Here is a 27,095-nt window from a genome sequence, read left to right on the forward strand (position 1 = left end):
AGGGGGAAAAAATGTTCTATGGTCACTGGCTAGTATCTTCATCCTGCTCAGTTGTCCTGCCAATGCCGGTATGCGGGATCAAAAAGGGATTGGGTAAAGGACTCTGGAGCACCTACTGCCAATCTTGACACCCAGGGCTGAGGTTTGGGCAGCACACCCCAATACAGAGAGCTGACTGCTGAGTAAAGACACCAAGTCACCTGAGTGCCCCCCACATCACACCGGCTGTCCAGCTCCTCTCTAAAGCAAGAGTGAGAAGAGGCAGGAGAGGAAGAGAGGTACAGAAACAACCAGTATTGGGGGAAGAGTCTGATTTCACAGAATTTGCTAAATGGGTAACTAAAGGAGCCAATGTTTACCCTTTGGTATATCTTTTGATTTAAATAAAATATCAAATGAGAAAAAAAGAGTCTCAACATGTATCTTTAACTTGAGCTCCAAAACTGGTCTTCCTAGGAATAGAAAAGGTTTTCCATACAAATAATAAGAGCAAATATTTGTTGAGAATTTTCTTAGTTGGGATTCCCTTAAGCAGAGCTTGAGACAAGGACTTGGACCAGGCAATTTAATGGGAGAGACGCGGTCATGCTAGAGGTAGGATCCAGCCCGAGCATGTGGGGAAGCTGCCCGCTGTAGCCACAGCCCAACTCCGACGCGCGCAAGTGATGAGGCTTTCGCTATGCCAGGTACCTGACATTCCACAGGTAGGTCCTATTCTTTTCCTCATTTTCAGAAGAAGAAACTGAGACACAGGAAAGGTAAAGTACTTTACAAAAGGTCATAGAGCTAGGAGATGGCTGAAGATTGAAACCTGCCTTATTCAACTCCTGAGTCGAAGCGTTTAACCTTGTGAAAGTATTGCCTATAATGGGACTTCAGGAAAGTTAAAAAAAAAAAAAAAAGCAACTGTTTGTGGATGGGAAGGAAGATATTTTATATACATACTCTCTTCTTTTTATGGAAATAGGGAGACAGCCAATTCGGCCATAGATTTTCTAAAACTCTTTAAAATGTCTTCTGATGACTTACAGAGACAGAGTTACAGACAATTCCCTACCCCCAATACTCAAACATACTGTGTATTTAAAAGCACATACGTTGCTTATTATTCCAGAGAAAGCCCCATGCCACAGCGCTAGGAAGGCTGAGGACCAATTATTTAGTGTAATTCTTCACACGGTCTGTGATTCTTCTTAGCTTGGATTTTTTAAGAGGTCAAAACACGGCTTTCTCTGAAACAAAGCATAAATGTTTTGGGTAAAGTTATAGCAGATGACGTTTAGAGACAGAAGCAGAGCTAATACAGCCAAGGTTTCAGCTGGTCTACCTAGAGTCAGAGTGGATGAGAACTAATATTTGGGATGAACTTATTAACAAGCCCCTCGTCCTACCAGGAATGTGGGGTAAGGTTATGCCAGCTGACCGCAGAGCTGAGCAAACCTGGGTATCATCTTCCAGGTAAGTGGTCTCTCCAGGGAGGCGAGGGGAAGCTTTTCACACAGACAATAAAGGCCACTAAAACGACCCGGTTCCTCTCATTAGAGCTCTTCTGGCTCTCTGTCACCAGTGTCACGCCCTGTGCTCACTATTTGATTTCACCAGAAGGTTCTGTGAGTGGATTTGGAGCTTCTGAGCCATGATTTAGACCAGTGGGCTGCTCTCATTCTCTGCCCCTGGGCTCTTCTGTCCAAATTTTCTCAAACTTGTTGTCTGCCCTACTTTAGATGAGCTGGCAGTGGGGCATCTGACACACTTCCTGTGGAAACTACCTCTGCTTGGTAAATCACAACTAGGAAGCCACTATCCGTACTTTTGGAAGAAAAAGAAACAGACCTATCAGAAAATGCTTAAAACTTCTAAGATAAGCAAAGAGGAAGAGCTATGTAGGGTTGTGACAGTAGAAGAGATAGTAATTGTTTCCATTATGTGACACCATGCAAGCCATTACACAGTGAGGTCAATCCCAAGGAGAAGGACCATTTGATAAAGCCCAGTCCAGACAGACAGAGAGTAATTTACAAGTTCTTAACCAGAGACTTTTAGAAATCAAAAGGATTCTGATTTGTAAGATGTCACATGTACCCAACATGTCTCATACTCACTTTTTTCTCCCAGTTTCCTTCCACCACACACTGTCGAACATCCTCTTCCAGAAATTTCCAGGCCACGTCCATTACGATCCTTTGTTCAGCACACATTCACTCCCTTCCCTCTTCTATTGTCAGGGAGGAGACGTCCCACTGCACTGATGGTGGCCTGGGCCACGTGACTTGCCTTGCCCACTGGAATATTAGCAGATGTAATGGGAGTAAAGGCGTTAAATTTGTTTGTGAGTTCTGTTGACTTCATTTGTTCTGGTGATCTACTATGAGAACACACTGGGTATTTTCTGCTTATTCCATACAGGCCCCAGATCAAGGACCCTTGGGGCAGAGCTGAACCCATTCACAGCTTGGGGCTAAGTCCAGTGAGCCCACAGCCTGAAGCAGAACCACCCAGCTAAGCTCTGCCACCACCAACCTACTCGCAGCCAACACCAGATCCACGTGCACTACTGTTAGCCGCTGGAGGTGGGGGGGTGTGTCCCTGGTCAAGGTGTCTCTTTGTACTTTTTTCTCTCATTCTTACTAATTCTAATTTACAAAAGCCCAAAAGGATAGCAGCCCCCCTTTAGAGGAGAAAGAAGGGAAAGAAATATGGTAGAGCAAAATCAGAATCGTCATTAAGACACAGGGGGAGAAAAAAGGCTGGAACTATTCATGTGTTGATAATTTCTGAGTTGTGAATAACACACAGGATAATAGCTACCATTTATCTGTTCTGTGACGGGCACAGTGTTAAACAGTTTTTCATAAACAGTTTATAAACCTGACATATTTAATCCACTCAATATCCCAAGAATTCAGAATAACTATCACCATTTGATGGAAAGAAAACTGATGCTTAGAGAGGTTACATATCTCCTTAGAAGGTGCCAGAGTTGGGATTAAAACTCAGGTTTAAGCAAATCCCAATAATTACTGAGCAACCTAGGCAGTGAACCGGTCTTAAAATGAAATACCATTCTTTAATGTAACAAATTGGCAAAGATTAGAAACACTCTAATACTGAATATTGGCAGGAGAGTGGCATCTCATAAAATACAGGTGAGAATGTAAATTGGTGCTAACACTCTGGAAAGCAACCTGGCAATATTTATCAAGAAACTGAACACCCTTTGAACTAGTAATCCCACTTCTCTGATTATATTCTAAACAACTAATCAGAGATGCAGCCAAAGATTCGTGTACAAGATTGTTCTTTGGGGAGTTGCTTATCACAGTGAAAAATCAGAATCAACTTAAACGTAAAATAGTTGCAGAATGGTTAAATAGTTGGTATTGCTACAGGCTGGAACAATATGCAGCCATTAAAGATAATACTTTTGTGTAAAATAGATAGCTAGTGGGAAGCTGCTGCATAACACAGGGAGATCAACTCGATGATGGGTGAGGACTTAGAGGGCTGGGTTAGGGAGGGTGGGAAGGAGTCATGGAAGGAAGGGGATATAGGGATATATGTGTAAATACAGCTGATTCACTTTGTTGCACAGCAAAAACTGGCACGACAGTGTAAAGCAATTATATTCCAATAAAGAGCTTAAAAAATCATAATTTTGTGATGTGAGGAAAAGTTTGTGCTATGGTCTGTATGTCTGTGTCACCTTAAAATTCAAATGTTGAAATCCCAACCCCTAAGGTGATGGTATTAGGAGGTGGGGTTTTTGGGACGTGATTATGTCATAAGGGTGGAGCCCTCATGAATGGGATTGGTTCCCTTATAAAAAAGGCTCCAAGAGAGCTCCCTCACACCTTCCTACATGTGAGGACACAGCAAAAAGATGCCATCTATGAACCAGACAACCAGCCTGCAGGCATACTGATCTTGAAGCTCCCAGCTTCCAGAACCATGAGAAAGAAATTTCTGTTGTTTATAAGCCACCCAGCCTCGGGTATTTTGTTACAAGCAGCCCAAATATGGACTAAGACAGTCTGCAATACACCCTACATGGAAAAAAAAATAGAATATAAAACTGAATACATAATGTGACTGACGTTTGGAGAGTGTGCGTGTGTGTTTGTGCGTAAGATAACACAATAGTGAGTGATCACGCATCGCTGCCGCATGGGGATTATCATTTTCTGTTGGATGTTTTTGTATTTTGTAAACATCCTTATATTTCTTAAATGTTATAGAATAAGCAAATGTTACTTTTGTTCCTAGAAAAACAGATTTTAAATGATTATTTGGGAAAACCAGCAACTATTTTCCCTGTGGAACGCAAGGACAGGAGTCTTTATCTGCTTTGTTCACTGATATAGGCCCGGAGTAGCATCTGGCTCCTAGCATATGCTCAGTAAATATTTGCTGAGTGACTGAAAGGTATAGTGTGCAGCACGTGCAAATCCAGTGTGTATGCTGAGTTTATCTGTCGACTCAGAACCAGCCACCCCCAAAACGACAATCATTTTAATAGGGTCCTACATTCCGTAGAGAACACTTCAGAGAAGACACAGTGGGATGACTTACTCTCTCTCTGCAGGATGTCTGGGGCCTTAGCTAAGAAGATGTGACTAGCTGGAGGTGATATCAAACATTAAGAGCAGGAAGCATGTGAAGGCTTCTTCCTTCACAGGTCTGGTACCTGAATTCCCATTCAGGCTGAATGGGAATTCAACTGAAGCAGCTGCACACACAATGTCTCCTTCCAGCGTGGGCTTCCACAAGGGTTTCTGCGTGAGCAGAATGAACCTTTATGACGCTAAGCCACCAGTACTTTGGGATTTATTATTGTAGCCGAGTCTGCCTTAGCCTGGACTAATACGATGATTTCCAAATACAGAGCTATGTCATGTAATGAGAGGTACCCGAATTTACCCTGTCTTCTGGTCTCAGTCAGTCTGGAGGCCAGCCTGAAGAACATCTTTCTGTTCCATCATGGGCAATCTGCAAAGCTGGCCTTCTGCTCAGTGTGGCGCTTGAGACATACACGACTCAGACCAGGGTGCTTGCCCTGCCATCTACAAGCCACAAGTGTGGCCTTGGATAAGTTACAGAATCTTCCTGATCCTGTTTCTCATTTGCAAAATGCGAATGATGATTACAGTGCTGGTCTCAGGACTGTTGTGAGAATTCAATGGGATGAGGTCTCTATTAGAAGGCACTTATTCAATGTTAGCTGTTGAATTCATTCTACTAGTATCCAGTGTCCATAATCTCCGAACCTGAGGGCTAGGATGGTGTCAGCCACATACAATTAAAAAAAAAAAAAACCCATCATATCCGCAGAGGATTTTGCATTTTGGGGTATGATTAGGGTTAAGTGACAAGAGACAAAAGGAAGGTTTTGAACTCCTAAAGCCATAGATAAGAATTGAGGAGAAAGAGCTGCTCTTTTGATGTATTAAATACCTACTTATTTATATATATTGCCTGGTTCCACAGGAGAATGGAGAAGGCAGATTTCATGCAGGCTCATCATTTGGAAACAAAAACAGACACTAAAACAGGGATGGGGATATAAAATAGAAGCAGAAAGTAGCTCCAAAAAAAAAAAAAAAAAAAACCTTACCACGGAAGCTTCCTGCAGACTTTGGCTGAGTGCTAAGCTCTCTAGCCGACTGTGCAAAAGGGCCTCGTGGGAGCTGCCCAACTTGGCTCTTCACCGCCCGGTCACGCCGTTCCCGAGGGAAGGCTGGAAGGTGAGCTCCTGGCAAAGGTGACTTGAGTGACTGGCTGGGTGCCACGCCCAGCACTGTGCCACGCAGGCTGGGTCACCCCAGAGGTCCAAGCCACGGCTGCCAGGCCCCGTGGGGGGTAAAAAAAAAGAAGAGAGGCGTCCAATTTTTTGTGTTCATCACCGTGACTCAAATTTGTAGGGGAAAATGTCTAAAAAAATTCTCTCCGGCTTGCACTTTTTAGGCTGTTGAATTTTTTATTGTGGAGCATGTACAATGAAACAGTGGTTTCCTGTTTCTCGGCCCCCACTCTCCACTACTGAGGAATTTGGGTTTCAACTGCTGGAGAGGAACATTTAAATTCTATAAATTAGCTTCACTAAAGAGGCTTACGCGTTGGTGAAAACATTCCCATTTTATACTCAGCTCTATAAAATCTTAAAGAAAAAAAAAAAAATCCCAAACTGCCACGGGAAGCTAAGCTGGCAGAGAGCACTCCACTTAGTGCAAATATGCCAACAGCTTTACAAATGAGGAATATGCGACCAGGATTAAGAGCCGGCAGGTCATTTATCAGCGACAAGACAAAGATTCTTAGCCTCTGTACTCCAGCCCATGGAGACTCCCACAGGCTAAGTAATGCACCTCGGAAGCAATAGACAGTGTTAACTCGTTTATACCCATTAAGGGTGGCGGCAGGGAGTCCTACTGTGCCCTGTCTTGGGTGCCCCAGACAGGCATTTTGATGTAAAGCAGAGTCTGGCTTCAGGGAGACCTGGGTTTAAATCCCGGTTTAGCTACTAACCAGCTAGTGACCGTGGGCAGTGGACTTAATCACTCACAGGCTTGGTTTCCTTCTCTGAAAACAGAGGACAGTCATAACAAATTCTCTTGGTATCTTCCCTCCTGGACAAACAGAATAAAGCAAACAGAACTGCAGAGGCGTTCCATCGTGTGTACGTTCAAATAAGTGTGTTTGGACACTCTTCCCCCTTCCATCACAAAAAAGAGAGTGTGCCAAAGGAAAAAGATGAGAAACTGGCTCATCTCCCCCCTTTTCTCCTTCCCATGGTTTTCGGACTACTCCTGGGCCTTCTCTGGCTCTAGGGAAACGAGGTCACAGCTAAAATCAAAGAGAGACTGAAGACATTAATTTCGGCTTGTGATTCTGAAGGTGGCGGTTTAAGAATAATTTTGACTCTTGACTTCCTAGAATTTTCCCCTTACGTGCGTACTTTAACATCTGTGACCTCCCCATCCTGCAGCCCCCTAACCCCTAAACAAACAGACTGATCTCATTACTCCCTTAACCACGGCGCAGCAGCCCAGGGGAATAAACACTGGTGTTCTCTGGCTCCTAGACCTAGACCCTGTTTTGTAGCCTAACTTCTTTGGACATCAGATATCAGACCCCTGCCAAGAGGGGATCAGAGGTGACATGGAAGCTCGTGTTCATTAAAACTTAACAAAACATCCTAAGTGTTTCTAGTTTTTTCCACCTAATTTACATCTTTTCTGTCATCAAAATTAGGTGATCACCCCAATGGATAAACATTGTCTCTGAGCAGCACTTAGAAGATGGGAATTTCCAAGGACGAATCCCTTATTTAATAACCATCACTGCCACCCACACGCTATCACTATTTGCAGTTTTACCTTTACCATGACACATTTATTTTCATTACAGTCTCAGTGGACAATGGCTTAGCAGAGAGGCATTCTCAGTTCCAATGCCTGCCTAGTGATGTTCTAGACCAGCACTTTCCAGCAGAATTTTCTAGGATTCTGTAAGTCTTTTCTACCTGTGTTGTCCAGAATAGTAGCTACTAGCCATGTACGGCAATAGTGCTTGACATATGCCTAGTACAACTGAGGAACTGAATTTTAAATTGAATTTAAAGCAATTTAGAATTAAACATAATTGTTATGTGGGGCTATTTGCTACTTTATTGGACAGCATAGCACTAGACACTACACACTTCGGACTTGTGCTGTCCAGGGGAAATGTAATGTGAACCACATATATAACTCCAATTTTTCTAGTAGCCACTTTAAAAGAAAAAAAGAGATAAAATTAATTTCATAATACATTTTATTGACTATCCAAAATACTATCATTTCAACATACAATCAACAAAATGTTCATGAGATATTTACACTCTTCAAAATTTGGTGTACATTTTATAATTAGAACATACCTCAATTTGGACTAGCCATATTTCAAGAGTTCAACAGCCACATGTGGCTAGTGGCTACCATACTGGACAACACAATGTACATATTAGCGACACCAAGGCTAATTTTTCTTAATATTTATTTACTTATTTATTTATTTTTGGCTGCACTGGTTTTCATTGCTGCATGCGGGCTTTCTCTAGTTGCGGAGAGCAGGGGCTACTGTTTGTTGCAGTGCGGGGGCTTCTCATGCAGTGGCTTCTCTTGTTGCGAAGCACAGGCTCGAGGCATCTGGGCTTCAGCAGTTGTGGCTCGTGGGCTCTAGAGGACAGAGACAGGCTCAGTAGTTGTGGCGCACGGGCTTAGTTGCTCTGCGGCATGTGGGATCTTCCCGGGGATTGAACCCGTCTCCTGCATTGGCAGGCGGATTCTTAACTACTGCACCACCAGGGAAGTCGAGGTTAACTTTTCTATCTGTAACATGGGCATGTTTGCAGCAACTATAATCAAAAACATTCTTGTGTTTAATTAAGGATGCTAAAGAATTTTCAACACAAAGTGTTAAACATAAACATCAAACTCGCTATATTTATTTTTACCAAAGTAAGCATAATAATGTAAAATATTTGGTGTTTCCTTTCCTTTCTAAACATATTTCTTCTTGTTCTTTTGCTTTGAGATAACTTAATTAACTAATTTCACTGACATGTCAATATTTACTGCTAATTATACGGGGACAATTCTACCACTTGAAGAAATGGAATGTTATTGCGTATCATAGAATTTGTAAGCTCAGTGCCTAGTAATTTCCATATCAATAATTTCCATTAGTGTGATGGGACACAGTAGAAGCTGCTCCAGGAATAAAAATGTGTAATGAAAAGAGCAATCATAGAGAATCATTTAGCAGCAAAGTAGGTAACCAATAAGCCAGTGACCTGATCAATGGGTATTAGATACATTAACTGGAGAAGATGATTCAGAAGTGTCCATTAGCAGAAATTCTAACAAGTAAATTACATAAAAATAATCAATACAGCTAGCAGCTGCAACCTATAACAGTGGATCCGGAAGCAATTTCCAAGATTTGCCTTGCTCACGCTCGAATGCCTTTTCAAGTTGTACGTTGCAAGTTACACCGCCTCCCCATTCTTAAGCCCCCTCTTTAATGCTTTTTCTCAATTAGCTTGTTATGTCACCCTTACCATGTAGTAATGAAAAATGCATAAAGGCAGTCATGTGGATTTTCAGTCTCTTCAGAACACCTCTTGCTGAAACATACTCAACATCTGCTAATGGCTTTGGAGGCAAAAGCTATGATGGTACAGCCTTTGCTTCTGAAGGCAGAGGCAAAGAGAGAGGGAACTTGAGAGGGAGGTAGCATGAGGGGTGGACTAGCGGGACCAGTTATAAAAATGGGATGGATGCCTTTTAAACTTGGACAGGCAAATCATTTTGTTATGATTGTCCAGAATGTCAGCCTGGCTCCTGACTGTGTTCTCGGAGGGACAGTCGTCTTGAAGTAGAATCTTATTTCTCTGTGTAGGGATTGAACCTAGCCGCCAGTGCATCAGGGGCTAGAGGCGAGAAGCAAAATTCCCTGATCCTTACCCCGTCTGAAAGCAAAAATGTTTCAAGGAGGCAAAAACTGCAAAACAGGTACAAAGTTTATGATTAGAGACAAGGCACAATGTATGGGAGAACACACGGAGAAAACGTTTATTTATTTTTAAGTCAGAAGCAGGGCAGACACACAGACCTGGAGAGGACTGAAGGAGGAACATAATAAAGAGGTGATTTAAACCATTTATACAGGACCGTCCTTCCGGGTCTTTGTTTACATTTGCCTGATTATCTTGTTTCTTTTTTTACACCTGACCGGTCCTAGGACCCTCCCCAAGATGCACGCACAAATGTTGCTAAGATGGATCCCACCACTGAGGCCTGTGGGTGCATGTCCACACTTACTTTGCGGTGGCGCCCCCTCCCTTTCTGACCCCCAAGGAGCCTTCCTGCGCATGCGCAGACAGGGACGTTCGCCTTAACCTCCCGAGTGGGCACCTGATCTCTTTACTTGAGCAGAGCTCAGCCTCTGCCACTAGCTTTGTTCTTGAGTGAGAACAAAGCTTCAGTTTTACTCCACTTGACAAACACCCACTGTCCACCCACGGGCTATCGCAACAGGAGAAAGGGAAGCAAAATACAATTCCTGTGGCCTTGTACTCCGCCAGACGGATCAGAATCACTCCTTTCACTTTACAACCCTTTATGAAGTTTGATTTTGTATGCCCGATAAGCATTTACACATTACACAGTTAGCTGACTGGGAGAAGACAGGATACCAATACAACTATTACGTATTATTTAACTGGTATGATGCTTTCATTTGTTTCTCTGGCAGAAGCAAGATTTTGCTTTGCTTAGGAAAACAAACAGGAGTGGGCTGGGAGCCATAGTTACTTGTGAGAGACTTGCCCTGCCTTTAAGGAGCTTGAGCCCAGGATAAGGCAGGGAACCCATGTCTTTTCTCTCTTCACTCTTCGCCGTGTGGCTGGAAAGAAAGCAGAGGGCTGTCGTTTACTGAACACTTATTTTGTACCAGGCACCATGCTAAGCATAGATTACTAATTTTACTGACATTTTCTTCCCCACAAAGTCATTAGTAGGGATGAGAAATGTGTATCATTTTGAACACAGAGAGGAGAAGACCCTCTGCCAGTCCCAGTAGCAAAATCCTAGAATCCCAAGATTCCAGGAGAAAATGTCAGCAGGGTCCTTTGCTATTTTGGGTACACAACAAGGAGGTTAATCTAAAAGTCGTAAGGTGGGGCTATTTGCCCCTTTTAATGCTAAAGTGACAGTAGCGGTGTTACTGGGTGCCAGGATCAAGCCTCTTAAAGTGAGGTCAGTAAAATCTAGAAACATCATCCTTTCAAAGCAGCAAATAGTATCAGGTGTCAAGAGGTACAATTTGAATACTTCTTTGGAGTATTTTCTGGAAAAGGGAAAGAACCCTTTTGTTATGCATGGAAAAGTAAGCAACATATCCACTGTTTTAAGAGAAACTATGAAATAATTACTATAAAAGTGATGTTAAAGTAAAATATTTTCAAAATCATGACTCCTACAAATATAAAATGAACACGTCAAAGATTTTATGTGACATCCGTTAATTAAGGAACCAGTAAGATGATACAATGGGATCAAGGGAGAATTCAAAAAGCAGATACATACACATATAGGTTGAAATAAATCCATTCAGTAGATGCAGCACTGGCTTGACGGAGGATGGTGGGGACAGCTTTCAAAAGCCATGTGCATGTGGTGGTAGGTAGAATTCTCAGCTGTCTGCCTCCTGGGGTATACATCCTGTATAATCCCCTCGCCTTGTGTATGGGCAGCACTGTGAATATAATGGATTTCTTCTCTTGATTAGGTTACATTAGATGACAAAGGTGAAGTGGGATTTTGCAGGTGTAATTAAATCTTTGAGACTACGATTTAAGCAAAAGGGAGATTAGCCTGAGTGGGTCTGACCTAATCAAGGGAACCCTTAAAAGATACCGGACCCTTCCTGAAGGAAGCGATTTGAAGCATGAAGATTCTGCTGGCCTTTGACAGGCAAACCGCCAAGTAGCGGAGGGCCACGTGACAGGAAATGGCAGGCAGCCTCTAGAATCTGAGAACTGAGAGCCAGCAAGAAAGCAGGACTGCAAATGTATAATTGCAAGATGAATTTTGCCAGCCATCAGTAACCTTAGAAGAGGAACCCAAGCCCCAGAAGAGACCAGGTCAACACCTTGATGTCAGCCTGCTGAGACCCTGGGCAGAAGACCCAGCTAACATGTGCCTGGACTCCTGACCCACAGAAAATACAAGATAATAAATTTATGTTACAGTAAATTGTTTAATTTGTGGTAGTTTGCTAAGGAGCAAGAGAAACCTCTCACATAGGTCTACAGTAAAGAATTATTTGCATTGGTATTGATTAGCTACCACTTACTAAGTTGTAAAATAGCTCAAGGCAATGAAAGGTACAGAGACCCCACAAAATCAAATAACCTGGAAGATAACACCTCAATTTTTATTGAATGTACCTAGAAATCCATTTGGTCCCTACTGTGAGAAATGTTTCATTTGGTAAATTGCCTGCTTCACAGGCAGTATTGCTTGATTTTGTTTTTATTTGAGGAAAACCTTTTTTCCCTCCTGAAGAGATTTAGACTATACTTTAATTTGTTTTTCTGGGTATATGAGGGGGTGAGGAGTGGCTCGCTACTGGGAATTACAGAGCGGAGACCCAAGAAAGCTGCAGAAGGCACCAGCAGGTCTGAGCTTCCTTGTGCACCGGCCAACACTGAGAAAATGGAACTGGGCAAAACCCAACCTGGTCTGTGAGGTTGATGTTCTACATGAAATAAAAGTCAAGGCTGATTCCATCCAGTCATCCACTTATTAACTCAATAAATAAATCCAGTGACTACCTGATTCAAGAACAAACACCATCAAGTCCCCAATCTCATCGGGTTTACATTCCAAAGACGGAAGACAACTCAGATTTGGAGAGCTGTACTGGAAAGTTTGAGAATTTGAGAACTATACTGATATTTGACCCTTGTGTTCAGCCATGAAGAAACTTCTGAGATTAAAGGTTGAGCTCATAACCTCTGTGGGAAGAGTTTCAGAGAAAATTCAATAGTTAATCACCCTGGAAAGAGGCAGATCCAAGTACAGAGCATGAGGTGAGGAGGCTGGGTTCTTAGATAGGCATGAGGTTGGATACACGGGCTCCCACTCTGATGAAGTCAGAGTGGGACTCCCAAGGAAATAAGGACTTAATACAGAATTGCCCTGGTGCTGGGGTCAGCCCTTGCTTGCCACGCGGAGGTTGCCCCATGCCCCGGATAAAGAAATACAGAAAATAGAACAGTAAGTTAATGTTCTATTAAGTTGCCACGTATATGTCTGTGGTTAGTAATAACCATAGCTAATACATACAAGTACTGGCTATGAGCTGGTCCTTTTCCTAAGCACTTTACATATAATAATTTAGCTAACGTTCACGATAACCCACAACCAGTGAGTGTGAGAGCTACAATTCACACCCAGGCAGTCTGGCACCAGAATCCTAGTTCCTAACCCTCACGAGGCACCATCTTCGCACTAAGGGTTCCCTTGGACACGTGCAGGAGGAGTTCTGACGTACACTCTGCCTTGCAATTTACCCCTAACACCCCAACGCTTCCGCGTTCTCAATAGCTGTAGCCCATCTTCAGCTGTACCATAGGAAATGAAGGGATGTTTATATTTTCTTCTGGCCACAGTGCGGGGGCCTGCTGATTGTACACCAAATAAAACTAAGAGTTATTTTACCATTCTGGCAAGTCTGCCACCTATTAAAAAAATGCTTCTTTCCTCATCCCTGAGCCACATGTCTACTTTCTTTTTGAAGAAGTGAAGCTTCTCCTCCAAGGGTTCTTAGAAATAGATACTGCTCATCTCCCCACTAGGACTCAACCCCCAGGCACGAGCTCTGGGATGGGGAATCCCCTGCAGCTGCCCACAAACAATAAGTAATACAAACGATGACAGAGGCTTTCAAGTTTCCTGTTTACAGCCTCCATCCAACGGGGATCTCTCCGGGAGAAATGTAAGGCTGGCAACAAATTAACAAGGGTTCAGTTATTTTACAAGGGAGAACAATGGTTCCTCTGACCACTTTTGATTCATTCCATCTCTGGTTTCCATGGAGCATTATAAAAGGACCTGTGTGTGTGTGTCAAGAGAGTGGAGAAAGAGAAGTGGCCCGCAGCTAACAGGAAGAAGCAACCGCCTGATGAGTCTCCTCGAAAAAAGAATATCTCCAACACTTAGTATCCAGGTCCTGTGTTGCGGGCTGCTCTGCCTGGGGAAATGACAATCAGATCCGGTAACACAGTCTTCATTCCAACGGTCTTATTCTTCCTAGGAGATCTTTGCCCCTGGATTCTGGTCCCTTTTTAGGCTTATTCTTGTCTCCAGCTTTCCCTTCTATTGTCCCCTTTTATTGTCACTAGTTGGAAAAGCTGTATAAAAAAAATTAGATGTGCCTGCTGAACTGCCTTTTGGAAGAAACAAGTTAAAGAATTTTCTGGAGCTGACTCAGTAAGTTAGGGGCACCTTGGCAGGCATCTGTGGCTTTCTGGCCACTCAGATTCCATACCTCCTTCTCCTGACTTCACCAGCCCTTTCCCTTTACAGTGGACTGATTCGAAAAGGATTAGACCCTGGGCTTAAGAATAGAGCATGTGATTTAGGCCTAAGCCAATCAGAGCATTGTATTTCCTTGGCTGCCAATGATTGGCTCATTAATAATCATGCGACTTAATTAGAGCCAATTAGAGAGGCAATGAGACTTTCCCTGGGAATTCTGGGAAGGAGATTCCTGATCTATCCTTGCTGGACTTGAACGAGAGGTATGAGGTTGGACACCTTGTAAGCATCTGGGTACCTATGGGGAGCGTCTGTCTGGAAATACTGTCAAATCGGGAAAAGAATGAGACCTTGAGGACAGTGTTTGAACCCCGGAATCAGCCCTGTTTTCAGACTCTTAATTATGTGATTCAGTAAATTTTCTTTGGGCTCCTGCTGTCTTGAGTTGGATTTTGTTGCTTGCAACTGAAAGAGTTGTCTATCTCTCGCTAGGGTAAGTTGAGAGGAAGACCCAAGAACAAGAGCTGCGGGTGGCAGGGAGCCGGCGGCAGATCAAAGCCCTTCAGCCAGGAAAGCAATTCTCACCTGAGGGTATTTGTCGCTTCACATTTATCATGAGAAGGCAGAAGCTGCAAAATATGTTTTTAGAGCCATTAGCCTCTCCATTCCTTTCCATGTAACACTTGATGTTTTTATGGGGGGAAAATCTGTCCAGTTTATTATTCGAGTGATTGCTGGACCTGCTTTAAAGTGAACACAGATATGGGTTGAATTCTCAAAAAGTCATCCATGTCGTTTCTTTGGTCACCATACCTTTTAGGTGTTTATGTTACCATCTTGATTACATCATCTTTTTCGCTAAGGGATGGTATACGAAGACATTGGGCCAGAGAACCCAGAATCACCTGAATCCTGCTTTGGCCTACCAACCACATTCTCTGCACTGCCACATGCAGGTAGTAAGAAGCACTCTATTTTTAGGGAGAGCTTTGGTCCAAAACCCTAATGCAGATTCAAGAATGAAGGGTGGTCCTCATGTTCTTTCTCCTCATTGTTCAATCCCAATTCTCAGATATAACCCATTTGGATATTCTCTGGCATTGGCTGATGTGTGTTTGATCAGGTTTTTTGTCGCTGTGGTTCGGTTTGGTTTTGATTTTTGTTTTTTGACGTGCATCAGGGAAGGAAAAGAGAGCATTGTGTCCCCTTTGCCCAGAATATTTGCCCAGTGGCTGCCCAAGTCCTATGTCAACAAAATTCAACTGAGTAAATTTTAAAGATCTTATTGGCTTTAGGTAGCCATTCAGGAATTGGGCAGCATCCAATCTGGCAGCTAGAAAGGAGCTCCAAAGCATTTTACAAGAGATTTTTATAGACCAAAGTGAGCAGAAGCGAGGTAGCTATACTGGCCATTTAGGGATTGGTTAAAGCACCGTTGCTTTCCTTACATGGAGCAAAAAAAAAAGTCTTGGAGAAAGTAAGCTGTGTCAGGTAACTTGTGTTGAGCAGGAAAGCCCTGATTGGTTGACCTCAGTGTTCCTTTTCTGGGAGAACTGAGCCTCAAAACTTCGTTAGGTTTTGGTTTGCCAATGTGGGGCTTAGCATGAGTGACTCCATCTTGGGTGTTATCTGGCTACTTTAACACCTGTTAGGCTGGGTCAAGAACTCTGCATTGGCTTCCAGGTGGGATGATGAATGTGTGTCCAAGTAGAGAGAAAGTAAAGGGCGGGGGAGAAGGGAATGTAGGGTTGCCCTGCCATTCTGGCTGCAAGGAAGAGAGAGCAAAAGAGACTCTATCTATGCTACGTGTGCTATAATCTCATTTCCACTGAAATGTCACCTTTAGAAAATGTGAGCCAATAAGTGTCTTGGAACCAATCAGATAGATACTTTCCTTCTCAGAGGAGAACAAGGCAGGAGGTAAAAAGAGAATTTCTGGGGCTTCCTAGGTGGCGCAGTGGTTAAGAATTCGCCTGCCAATGCAGGGGACATGGGTTTGATCCCTGCCCCAGGAAGATCCCACATGCCACAGAGCAACTAAGCCTGTGGGCCACAACTATTGAGCCTGCTCTTTAGAGCCTGTGAGCCACAACTATTGAGCCCATGTGCTGCAACTACTGAAGCCCATGTGCCTAGAGCCCATGCTCCGCAATAAGAGAAGCCAGGGCAATGAGAAGCCCGTGCACCACAACAAAGAGTAGCCCCTGCTCGCTGCAACTAGAGAAAGCCTGAGTGCAGCAACGAAGACCCAACACAGCCAAATTAATTAATTAATTAATTATTTTTAAAAAAAGAATTTCTGAAAACCTGTTCTTAATAGTTAGCATTATCGTATTAGTTAAAGTAATGCTGGCTACAGTAGCACACCACCTCCGGAATCTGAGCAGCCTAACATAACAAAAGTTTATTTCTTGTTCACGTAACAGCCTAAAGTGGATGCTTCTCACCGACAGACTGCTCTCCTACACTTAGTGATTTAAGGACTCATGTTCTTTCCACCTTAAACCTCCACTTTAAGGCAAGTTTTCAACTTTTCACTGCACTTTGTAATTACCTGATGAGCTTCAAAAATGCTAATTCACAGGCCCCACCCCAGGAGACTGATTTTATTGGTTTAAATAGCCGCTTAGGCATCAAAATGTTTAAAATAGCCCCCAGAGGAGTACGAAGTGCAAGCAAGATCTCCCCGGGGCATTGCTCTAGGGCGATGGTTTCCAATGCATGGGCCCCAGACTGGCAGCATCAGCAGCGTTTGGGACTTGTAAGACTTGCATATTCTCAGATCCCAACCAGGTCTGGTGAATAAGAGCTCTCAGGATGGGGCCCAGCAATCTGTGCTTTCACAGCCTTCCAGTTGATTCTGATGCATATTCAAGTTTCAGAATCACTGCCCTTGAGCCCCAACGTTCTCTGCATCCAGGTGGAAGGGAAGAGAGGGAGCTTGAAGGAACACACCTGCTTCTTAACTACCTCCCAGTCTCTTGGCAGTATCTAGTCCCGTGGGCCCAGCTCGAGGCAGAGAGGACTGGGGAAATGGGACCCTAACTGGGCAGACTATGTCTGCCACAGTCATACACTCTTGTCTATACTGTCCCTGAATTCCATACCGATTCAGGACTGAAGGAAGATGAAAGGCAATTCTAAGTTCTAGATGTGACACAGATGGCCAGGGCTCCCAGGTCCTAGGAGTGTGAGACGAAACAGAAACTTGCAAGGAGACAGAGGCAAAGTATACATGCTGTTGTAGAGTAGAATGGGTTCATTTAGGTAGAAAAATTAACACAAAAATTGCACACATTTATAAGCAAATTTATATCATGCCTTGTAATAGTCATTTTTCATCAAAGTGATAAAATCTCTTGAGTTCCCATTCTTACTGGATCTCTCACCTTCTACCCATTTCCTTTCCCCCAGCAGTTCAATAGCAGCTCTGAGACAGAGTTGGAAGGTTGTGGATCTGCTGGGATGAGGTTTTCTCAGAACTGATCCAGAAAGACTATTCCAGCCCAGGACTCCACTGTGCTATAACGGGGGGATCAGAGACCTTAAAGTCAGGCAGTTTGGGGTTCATGTCCTGGCTTTGCCACTTCTTTCTTGTGTAGCCTTGGGTGAGACACTTAACCTCTCTGGACTTCAGTTTCCTTTTCTCTGAGAGACATTAAAAAGTCCTAGCTTGTAGAATTATTGAAACAACCATATGAAATAACATAGGTAAGCTACTTTAAAAATCTTCGCTGTTTTAATTCCCATTTTGGTTGCCTTGTAATGACAGAAAGAATTCAGGCCATTCTTATCCTCGACAAGCCACATGCAGGAGAAACAGATAAGATGCCTTGAGATTGTTTGAAAGTGGCTAAGTACAGCCCGTTCTTATTAAAGCTATTTATAGAGAGAAGCCCTTCAGGTCAGGCCTGCCTTTCCAGATAGTCTGCCTCGTTGGCAAGGTGGTGGGCCCTGGGCTCTGTCTCCTATGCATTCCTTGTGGTTTCTATCTGCTCTGGCTTTGGTGGTTTGTTTCATTCAGACTAGATGTCAAGGGGATGATATGGTCCAGGGAGCTGAGGAACAGACTGGGTATTTGGGGACTTTGTGTTTGTCTGTGACACTTCAAAAAGTGACTCAGCCAGTGGTACAGAGTAAAGAGAATACATCATCCATTTGAGAGCAGAGGCAACTCTGGTCATCTGAACACTTGAAATTTATACCAGCTTCTTGAAAGCTAAAGGCTGGTTTGCGCTCCATGATTCTTTAGAGTTCAAGTGGCCAGGGAGCATTTAGGGAAGGGATGACACCAGGCAATTACAATTTGGTGCATCTAAAATAAAACGGATAGATTCTAGATGCTTTAAATTCCAGATCTCAAAGTCAGTTCAGAGCTCATAACAATACAGTGACAAATGTAATAAACTTGTATACGGACAATGCTTTCCAGTTTACAGACCATTTCATACACTGTAAGAAAGCTGATTCTTTCTATCTCCTGGGAGCACGTCTGTTATCACACTTATGTATCTTTGGTGGCACAGAATATACACCCACTCAGGGTACCAGCTGCATGTGTGAGAGTCAGGTGGCACCACTGTACCTTTCCAACTACTACAGCCCTGCATCAAAGTGGTGTTTTCCTCCCCACTCTTGCCTGAAGCTGAGCCTTGGCAATCAATTCTTGCTGCCAGGTTTACAACATGGTTGGGATGGTGTGAGCTCTACAGAATTCACGTGAAAGGTAATCCACATTCCCTCTCCTGTAGCTGCCCTAAAATTTACAAGGACACATTCCTTCTAGGAGTCTCTGGATATTGGACTAAGATTGTCACCTGCCATTCACACAGTTCAATTCTGCAACCTCACTGATTGGAAAACCTGATTCAATATTGCAAACGTGTTTTTGGCAACTGCCTCAGCATCTTCTCAAAATATATTAGAGTTGCTGCTGACAGATGGTCTGAGATGGGCCCAGGGAGGCTGTTGACAGATATCTTGAGATGGATCTTATTACATTGACATATCTGAAGAAGGTCCTGTGGGAAATGTCTTCACAGGCCTGGAGGAGGCTGACAGAACAAGACGGAAGCCCTTAAAGAGAATCCCCAATAAAGAGACTGAAAATGGGCACCACCTTCCGGAGATGATTTGGCGACATGTCTGGAGCCTTAAAAACAGTCATACCCTTTGACCCTGTATTTGTCTTCTCAAGTTTTAGCTGAAAGTTCTGCTGAGACATGTGCACAAGGATTTTTGCACAGAGACTTTCACTGTAGCATTAAACATACAGAAAATCTGCTTCTCCAAAACAATTTAACTCCTCTCTCTTTCTCTACCAGAAATATCTCTGTAGGCTTAAAATCAAGGATATAAAACTAACCCCCAAATTTCACCAATTAAGCAGATGTTTTTCTGAATCTACTGACTATTCTTTTTTTGATTTATTTCTTTGTTTTTATTTATTTATTTATTTTTGGCTACATTGGGTCCTCGTTGCTGTGAGGGGGCTTTCTCTAGTTGTGGTAAGCAGGGCTACTCTTCATTGCAGTGCGTGGGCTTCTCTTTGCAGTGGCTTCTTGTTGCGAAGCACAGGTTCTAGGTGTGCAGGCTTCAGTAGTTGTGGCATGCAGGCTCAGTAGTTGTGGCTCGTGGGTTCTAGAGCACAGGCTCAGTAGTTGTGGCACATGGGCTTAGTTGCTCCGCGGCACATGGGATCTTCCTGGACCAGGGCTTGAACCCGTGTCCGCTGCACTGGCAGACGGATTCTTAACCACTGCACCACCAGGGAAGTCCCTGACTATTTTTTAAGAACATCTAATTTAAATGTAACTCAATCCACTGGAGAGAGGGAATAAGGGATTAAAAAAAACTGGGTGGAAAATCTCTTAAGCATTAGGAAGCAGCAACAGTAGTAAAAATATTTCTGCAATGGACACAAATATGAGATTGAGGATGACAGTAGCACACGAGAGGCTGTGGCTAAGGCCCTGACTTGATGTCCATGATGACAATTACCTCAAAGGAAATTTAGGAAAGTATGAAAATTCAGTATTTAAAAATCAAAATCAGCATTGATTCAGAAAACACATCTACCGCCTTCTAGAAACAATGCCAAACCTGCAGTTGCTTTAATGAGACCTGCCTCGCACAATTCAAATCAAAACATTACTTTCATCAGAGAATGATTTTTTTTTTCCTCCATGAAATAGCACAGGAAATATGTTATGAAATTACTTGCCAAGGCCAAGAAAACTCATAATCTTGACAAGAGGGGGGAGAGAAAAGAATAAGTGTGTCTCTGTCTAAACTGGTAGTTCTCAACTGGGGGGCATTTTGCCCCTTGGGGAACATTTGGCAATGTCTGAAGACATTTTTGGTTGTCACAACTGGGGGGCTCGGGGGAAGGCTCTTGACATGTAGTGGGTAGAGGGCAGAAACACTGCTAAACACACTGCGCTACCGTGCACAGGACAGTCTCCTACAGCAAAGCATTGTCTGGCCTGAGATGTCAGTAATGCCAAGGTTGAGAAACCCTGGTCTAGACGGTGACAAATAATCTGGGAAGAAGTGACCAAGTGCAGAACCCCTGCCTCTCTGTTCTGTATTGGTGGGGGGGAGTGATAATGCAGGGAAGGCTAGGGCAGGGACTCGCTGCTCCTCCAGTTCCCCCTGTGCAGGGCCTGAGGCCAAGGGGAGGAGGACGGCTTCCAAGTCCTGGTGGCTGAGGCCTCACTTGCATCTTTCATTAGCACTAAACAAAAAAAATTTAAATCCAGTAAAATCTTGGTTTTATTGGAATTTGTATAGGCAAAACCCCCAGTTTTGCAGAATTTTCTTTTCTTCTACAAGAAAAAAGGAGCAACATACATGGAAGAAAAAGCTTATCCAAGGAACTTCAAAAACATATCCTGGGGTCAAGTACAAATTCTACTCAATCTCCTGTTTTGTTTTCTGGACAATGGGAATTAGGGTCCAGAGTGTTTAGCCTGAGGTCCAGCCTGACCCTCAACTATCAGAGAAGCATTAAATCACATTCAGAGTAAGCTGTGCTTCTTAGGGCAGGAAATTCAACTCCTAACTTTCGGTAAGATTTCAAAATTAAGCATTTATGTGAAAAGGTTTTCTGGGGAACTCTGAGATAACCTGGAATTTCCCATTCCCTGGGCATTTTGACTAATTGGAGTTTTCCTGTGGCTTACATTCCCCAAGATGTTCTTGACATTGGCTAGATTTACAGGAAAAGCTACTGACAGTATTACAAACTCCAATTTAAATCTTCCCTTTCTAAGCGAGAGAGTAGCACAGACATATATATACTACCAACTGTAAAATAGATAGCCAGTGGGAAGTTGTTGTATAACAAAGGGAGTCCAACTCGAGGATGGAAGATGCCTTAGAGGACTGGGACGGGGAGGGTGGGGGGGACTCGAGGGAGGGTGGGGGGGGAGTCGAGGGAGGGAGGGAATACGGGGATATGTGTATAAAAACAGATGATTGAACTTGGTGTACCCCCCCAAAATAATAAATAAATAAATAAAATTAATAAAAAAAATAAATCTTCCCTTTCTATATTTTATGTCTGTGATGTTGGAATGCATCAAAATAAGCATGTGACATTTCTTCATAATGAAGAAAAACAAGTCACCCGCCTTATTGTTTAAAACTAAATAAAACAAGGAAAACATTGACTAGGTTGAGAAAAGTCAACTGGCCTGCAGAACAGCAGCAGGAGGATAGAAATTTGGTTCTGATTTGCAGCATGTTCCAGAGGGACAGCTTTATGTGTCTGTGACAATTCTGAGTTTGGAAAGTTTGATCTAAACATTGCACAATTGTCTTGCTAGCAACAAGCCACATTGAAGTGTACGGTTTTGCCTGATGCTACCTAATCTCATTCTGACAGGTTCCCGTACAAGCTGGGAACAGCCAGGACTGACTCTTCTCCAACATTATTGCTAATTGGCAGCAGCAAGACAGCATGTGAAAGATGGGGGAAAACAAAAACAGAGCCAAACTCTAAAACTCCAATCAGCTTTAATTAGTCAAGAAAAATCAACAGCTTAAGAATGTACACCTACTGCGAGCGCCAGAACCAGATGGTTACAAAGTGTTTCTAGGTCCAGTGAAGGCTCTTGCATCCGTCACTTAACGTTCTCTGGCTTCTGGGTTTTCCACCTTTATAAGTAAGGTGCTAAAAATTGTTGTCCTCTGTTTCTACCAGATGGAGCAATGATTAATTTAGAAAATGTAGAAATATCTTCATAGATCTGGTGCTAGGTAGTCATCCTCCCTGAGTCTGTCTCTTTCCCTGAATATACAACATATTTGGTATTAGTATGGTAAATACTCATAATAACCAAAGTCAAAAGTCCATTCGTCAGAATCTATCTCACAAGACATCCAATCGAGGCACTTTTTTTTTTTAATGTATGACAACGTGGAATAGCGAAAACATTGTTAGCTGTGGTTTTCCTGACATCAGGGTTTAAACTCTTCCTCCCCTTAACAAAATCAATCAGCTTCTGCGAAACTCCGCGTTCTCATTTGTAAAATGTTTTAATAGTGATTGCTGCGTGGTATGTGGTGAGCATTAAAGTAAACAATACATGGAAAGCAAACTGCTGGAACTCAGTATGTTAGTCCCATCCCCTGCCTCTCCAACGCACAGCACAACGCAACACACAGCGCTCACAGTTGACCGTCCTCCTTACTGTGAAGTGTTTTGCTTAAACACTTTTTTAGGGAGAAGAATTAAAGCTTTAGGAAATGAACCAAGAGTTAGGATTTACATCAAACAAAGGCAACTTTTGTAGCAACTTCTGGGGTGGACTTATGACAGGTATGACTCATTGCTTCTGCTTTATGCACAGAGAGCTCTGACTAATGAGAACTGGAAGTTCTGAATGATGACCCTAAAATGCCGCAGCATCCCTCAGTCACCCTGGAAAAGGGACGCTGTGCTCTCAGGTTACGGATTAGGACCCTGGCTGCAAGTAACGTAGGCTATCTCCAGCTAGCTTGGGTCTGGATTTGGGTGTGTGTGCCAGCGGTGGGGGTGGGGGGGCAGATTTTAAGGGGACTTGAGTCAAAACGTGTGTCTGTGTCTCTCTATATGTCTGCTTCACTTTTACCTTCCCAAACATCAACTTTTCTTCACATCCCAAATGTGAAAACAGCTGCCTGATAATTCTGGAGACTTTGTGTCACAGGCCCAGAAACTGATGCAATCAGATGGTGCCTGCAGTCCAGATTCCCAGGGAAGAGAAGCTGATTGGTCCAGCTGGGGTCCACTGTATACACTTCAGCTCCAATCATCTATGACCAAGGAGGCAGCAGCCCGATGTAAAGACATGGATGCCGAGGCTTGCTCCTTACTCCAATCCTGAGGATGGGGATAAAGGAGGAGGTCTCGAGGGGCCGGAGAAGAGGAGTGTCACTGTGTGGAGGCATCAAAGATGTCATTCCACTTTACATAGTAGGGAAAAAAGGGGGTTAATATGTTTCAGAATAATTTTCAATAACCAAGGTCACACTCTAAAAGGCTTTCTGCGCATACATGGTTAAGCCAAAAATTCATCTTAGCTAAACATATTTTGCTCTGCATCCCAATCATAGCAGACACAGACGGTTGCCCACCTAACAGCTTGTTCCCCTTTCTTCTTAGCTGGCAGGATCCCACATATATTTGGGTATCCATTCCTCCCTCACACCAGGCATAGAAAGCTTACCCTGTGCCTGTGTTTAGAAGTAAATTAGTTTAATGGTTGCATTGTGATCACTTTTGGCTTAGATGTGGGCATATGACACAATTGTGACCAATAAAACATGATGACAAATCTTCTGAGAGGCCTTCTGCAAAGATATTTTTCTCACTGATAAAAAGAAACTCACAGGAACACTTCCTATCCTCTAACACTTTAGTATCTGGATGTGATGCCTGGAACTGTGGCAGCCATCTTATGACCATGAGGGGACCTAGCATTAGGATAAGAGAGCAGAAATAAGGAAAGAGCTTGGGCCTTTGATGACCCATTTGAGCAACTGGGTTAACTCACCTGGAACTGCTTTACCTCTGGGATTCTTTTTTATTTTATTTATTTATTTTAAAAATTGAAGTATAATTAACATATAACATTATATTAGTTTCATGTGTGCAATGTACTGACTTAATATTTGTTTATATTGTAAAATGACACCACAATAAGTCTATTTAACATCTGTCACCATACATAGTTTAAAATTTTTTTCTTGTGATGTGTGCTTTCAAGATCTACTCTATAGCCAGGACGTGGAAGCAACCTACATACCCATCAACAGATGAATGGATAAAGAAGATGGGGCACATATACACAATGGCATATTACTCAGCCATAAAAAGGAATGAAATTGAGTTATTTGTAGTGAGGTGGATGGACCTAGAGACTGTCATACAGAGTGAAGTAAGCCAGAAAGAGAAAAACAAACACCATATGCTAACTCATATAAATGGAATCTAAAAAAATGGTACTGAAGAACCCAGTGACAGGGCAAGAATAAAGATGCAGATGTAGAGAACGGATTTGAGGACATGGGCCGGGGGTGGGGTGGGGGTGGGGGGGGGCGAAGGGGAAGCCTGGACGAAGTGTGAGAATAGCATTGACATATATACACTACCAACTGTAAAACAGATAGCTAGTGGGAAGCTGCTGCATAACACAGGGAGATCAACTCGATGATGGGTGAGGACTTAGAGGGCTGGGATAGGGAAGGTGGGAAGGAGTCGTGGGAGGGAAGGCATATGGGGATATGTGTATAAATACAGCTGATTCACTTTGTTGTACAGCAAAAACTGGCACAACAGTGTAAAGCAGTTATATTCCAATAAAGAGCTTTAAAAAAAAAAGATCTACTCTCTCATCAACTTTCAAATATGCAATTCAGGATTATTAACTGTAGTCACCATGTTGTACATTACATCCTAGATTCTTGTTACTTGATAAGAGAAGTATTGTTTAAATCTGTTGAGTTGATTTTTAATTTTTTGTTACTTGCAACCCCAAACATCCTAAATGATACACTTCCTAATTAGCAGAAATTACAAAGCCATGAATAAGACATGGTTTAATAAAATTGACTTAATAGCTGGAGAATAATTCTGAAAAAGCTTGGGAGAAGGTGTCCCTTAGGCAATATTGATATGGATAGCCAAGAGATCACGAATCATTTCTAACGCTCCCGGAGCCTTATCGAGACACAGCATTTTGCAAGCAGACCAGCATTATTTTTTTTGTATTTATAAAAAAGCAGCTCAAAGAAATTATTTGTTTAGAGTAGCTTTTTATGCTTCAGAGTCCTTGTTCCTCTAGTTGTGGAGTTGGACAAGTTTAAAGTGGCTCCATTGTGCATTCTGCTTGCTCGGGTTTGATAGGCTGTGTTCACATGACAGGTCTGTCCCTGCAGTGGGTGTCACGGATGCTTTGATGTGGGTTGCATTCGGACAGCCTAATACTTGGGGAAAAATGTGCTGAAACTGAAAAGATTGCTTTCTGCCCAGCTGTTCTCTAAAGGCTCAGACATTTTCAGCACTGAGCTAAGAAGCTTGTATTTGTTTTGACAGTCTTGGCAGGGAGAACAATGGCTGATTATCCCAGCACTTTACTAACAAATAAGACTGCCTTCAGCAGAGATAAAATATGGGTCTTGACTTGATTGCATTTCATGTCCAAGGGAATTATCTTCGTTTCATTCTGATGCCCTTTCGTTATGCAATGTATCTTTCTCGTTCTTTATCCTTGCCCCACGTGGTAACCCATGGCTTTCACTTTGAGAAGGCAGATTCCCGAAATCACCATGGGCAGAGTGGTTTGCTTATCATATAAAACATGTATTTTCACTTCTCCAATTTGATCTCTTAGAAACTAATTTTTTTGTTTGTTTTTGGTTCTCCAGATTTCTATGGCTAGTTTCTTCTCTAATTTTCTGTCTGCTTACTTTTGGCATCTGTTTACGTTGCTGCAACTGCTTCAGCATATAGAAGTCTTGGATTTTACATCAGACCTGCATTTAAAAGGTCTGATCCCAGATGTTATCTTCACCCGTACAGAGAAGTGTTTTACCCAGAAAATTGTGTTTTTTTCAAAACAGTGGCACTTTGAAATAGTTCTATGAAAACATTGCTATTTTTCCTTTATTTTCTTTCCAAAAGGTTTTAAGAGTTCAATATTTTGTAAGTGTAACAAATGCAGATAAGGGTATGGCTCAATGTATTTTCACAAAGTGAATACACAGACGTAGCCATTGTCCCCTCAGGCCCTTTCCCCGTCACCACGGCCTGCCTCTCCCCAAAGGTAACAGCTGTTCTGACATCTGTCATCACAGAGGAATTTTACCGCTTTTTGCTCAATATTATGTTTCTATGATTCAATTGTGTTATCATGTATAACAGTAATTTCTTCATTTTTACTGCTGCATACTATTCCATTGCGTGAATACTCCACAGTTCATGTTGATGGACATTTGGTTTGCATCTGTTTGGGGCTATTACAAATAGTACTGCTATCACATTTTTGTGCATGTCTTTGGGTGAATATATACACATATATTTTTAGTCCTATATACTGAGGGGCAGAATTGCTGGGGGACAAAGCACAAATATCTTTACCTTTGGAAGATTGTCCCAATTTACACTCCCACCAAAAGGATGTGAAAATCCAGCATTAATTCAAATCCTTGCCAGCACTTGGTATTACTGGCCTTTTAATTATAGCAATTCTGTTAAGTGTGAAGCAGCGTCTCATTGTGGTTTTATTTTGCGTGCTCATGATGACAAATGAAATTGCATAACTTTTATTGTTATTGGCCAAGTCAGATATTCTCTTCTATGAAGCACCTTGCACAATTTTTGTCCTTTTTCTAATGTGTTTTATATATATACATATATACTGTATATATACACACATATATATGCATATATATTTCTTATTAATTTGTAAGACTTCTTTATCTATTATGGAAATGAATTCTTTGTTGGATATGTACATTGTAAAT

The 27,095-nt window shown here is 42.6% G+C and overlaps 1 long non-coding RNA gene across 2 annotated transcripts in view; it reads right to left on the minus strand.

The window, feature by feature from the left end:
• Nucleotides 1-1,093: 1,093 nt before the first annotated feature.
• Nucleotides 1,094-27,095, minus strand: part of LOC130829310 (uncharacterized) — a 36,679-nt gene continuing 10,677 nt past the window's right edge. Inside the window, exons 2-3 of one of the 2 annotated variants that reach the window (XR_009047482.1) lie at nucleotides 2,103-2,282; nucleotides 1,094-1,232 (exon numbers count right to left, since the gene is read on the minus strand). This is a non-coding gene — a long non-coding RNA (uncharacterized LOC130829310). Of the gene's footprint in view, nucleotides 1,233-2,102; nucleotides 2,283-8,021; nucleotides 8,214-11,126; nucleotides 11,296-27,095 lie in introns of those variants that run through there. The other variant, XR_009047483.1, reaches the window with a different exon arrangement.

The sequence above is a fragment of the Hippopotamus amphibius genome, chromosome 9 (assembly GCF_030028045.1).
Source record: "Hippopotamus amphibius kiboko isolate mHipAmp2 chromosome 9, mHipAmp2.hap2, whole genome shotgun sequence".
Taxonomy (NCBI): Eukaryota; Metazoa; Chordata; class Mammalia; order Artiodactyla; family Hippopotamidae; genus Hippopotamus; species Hippopotamus amphibius.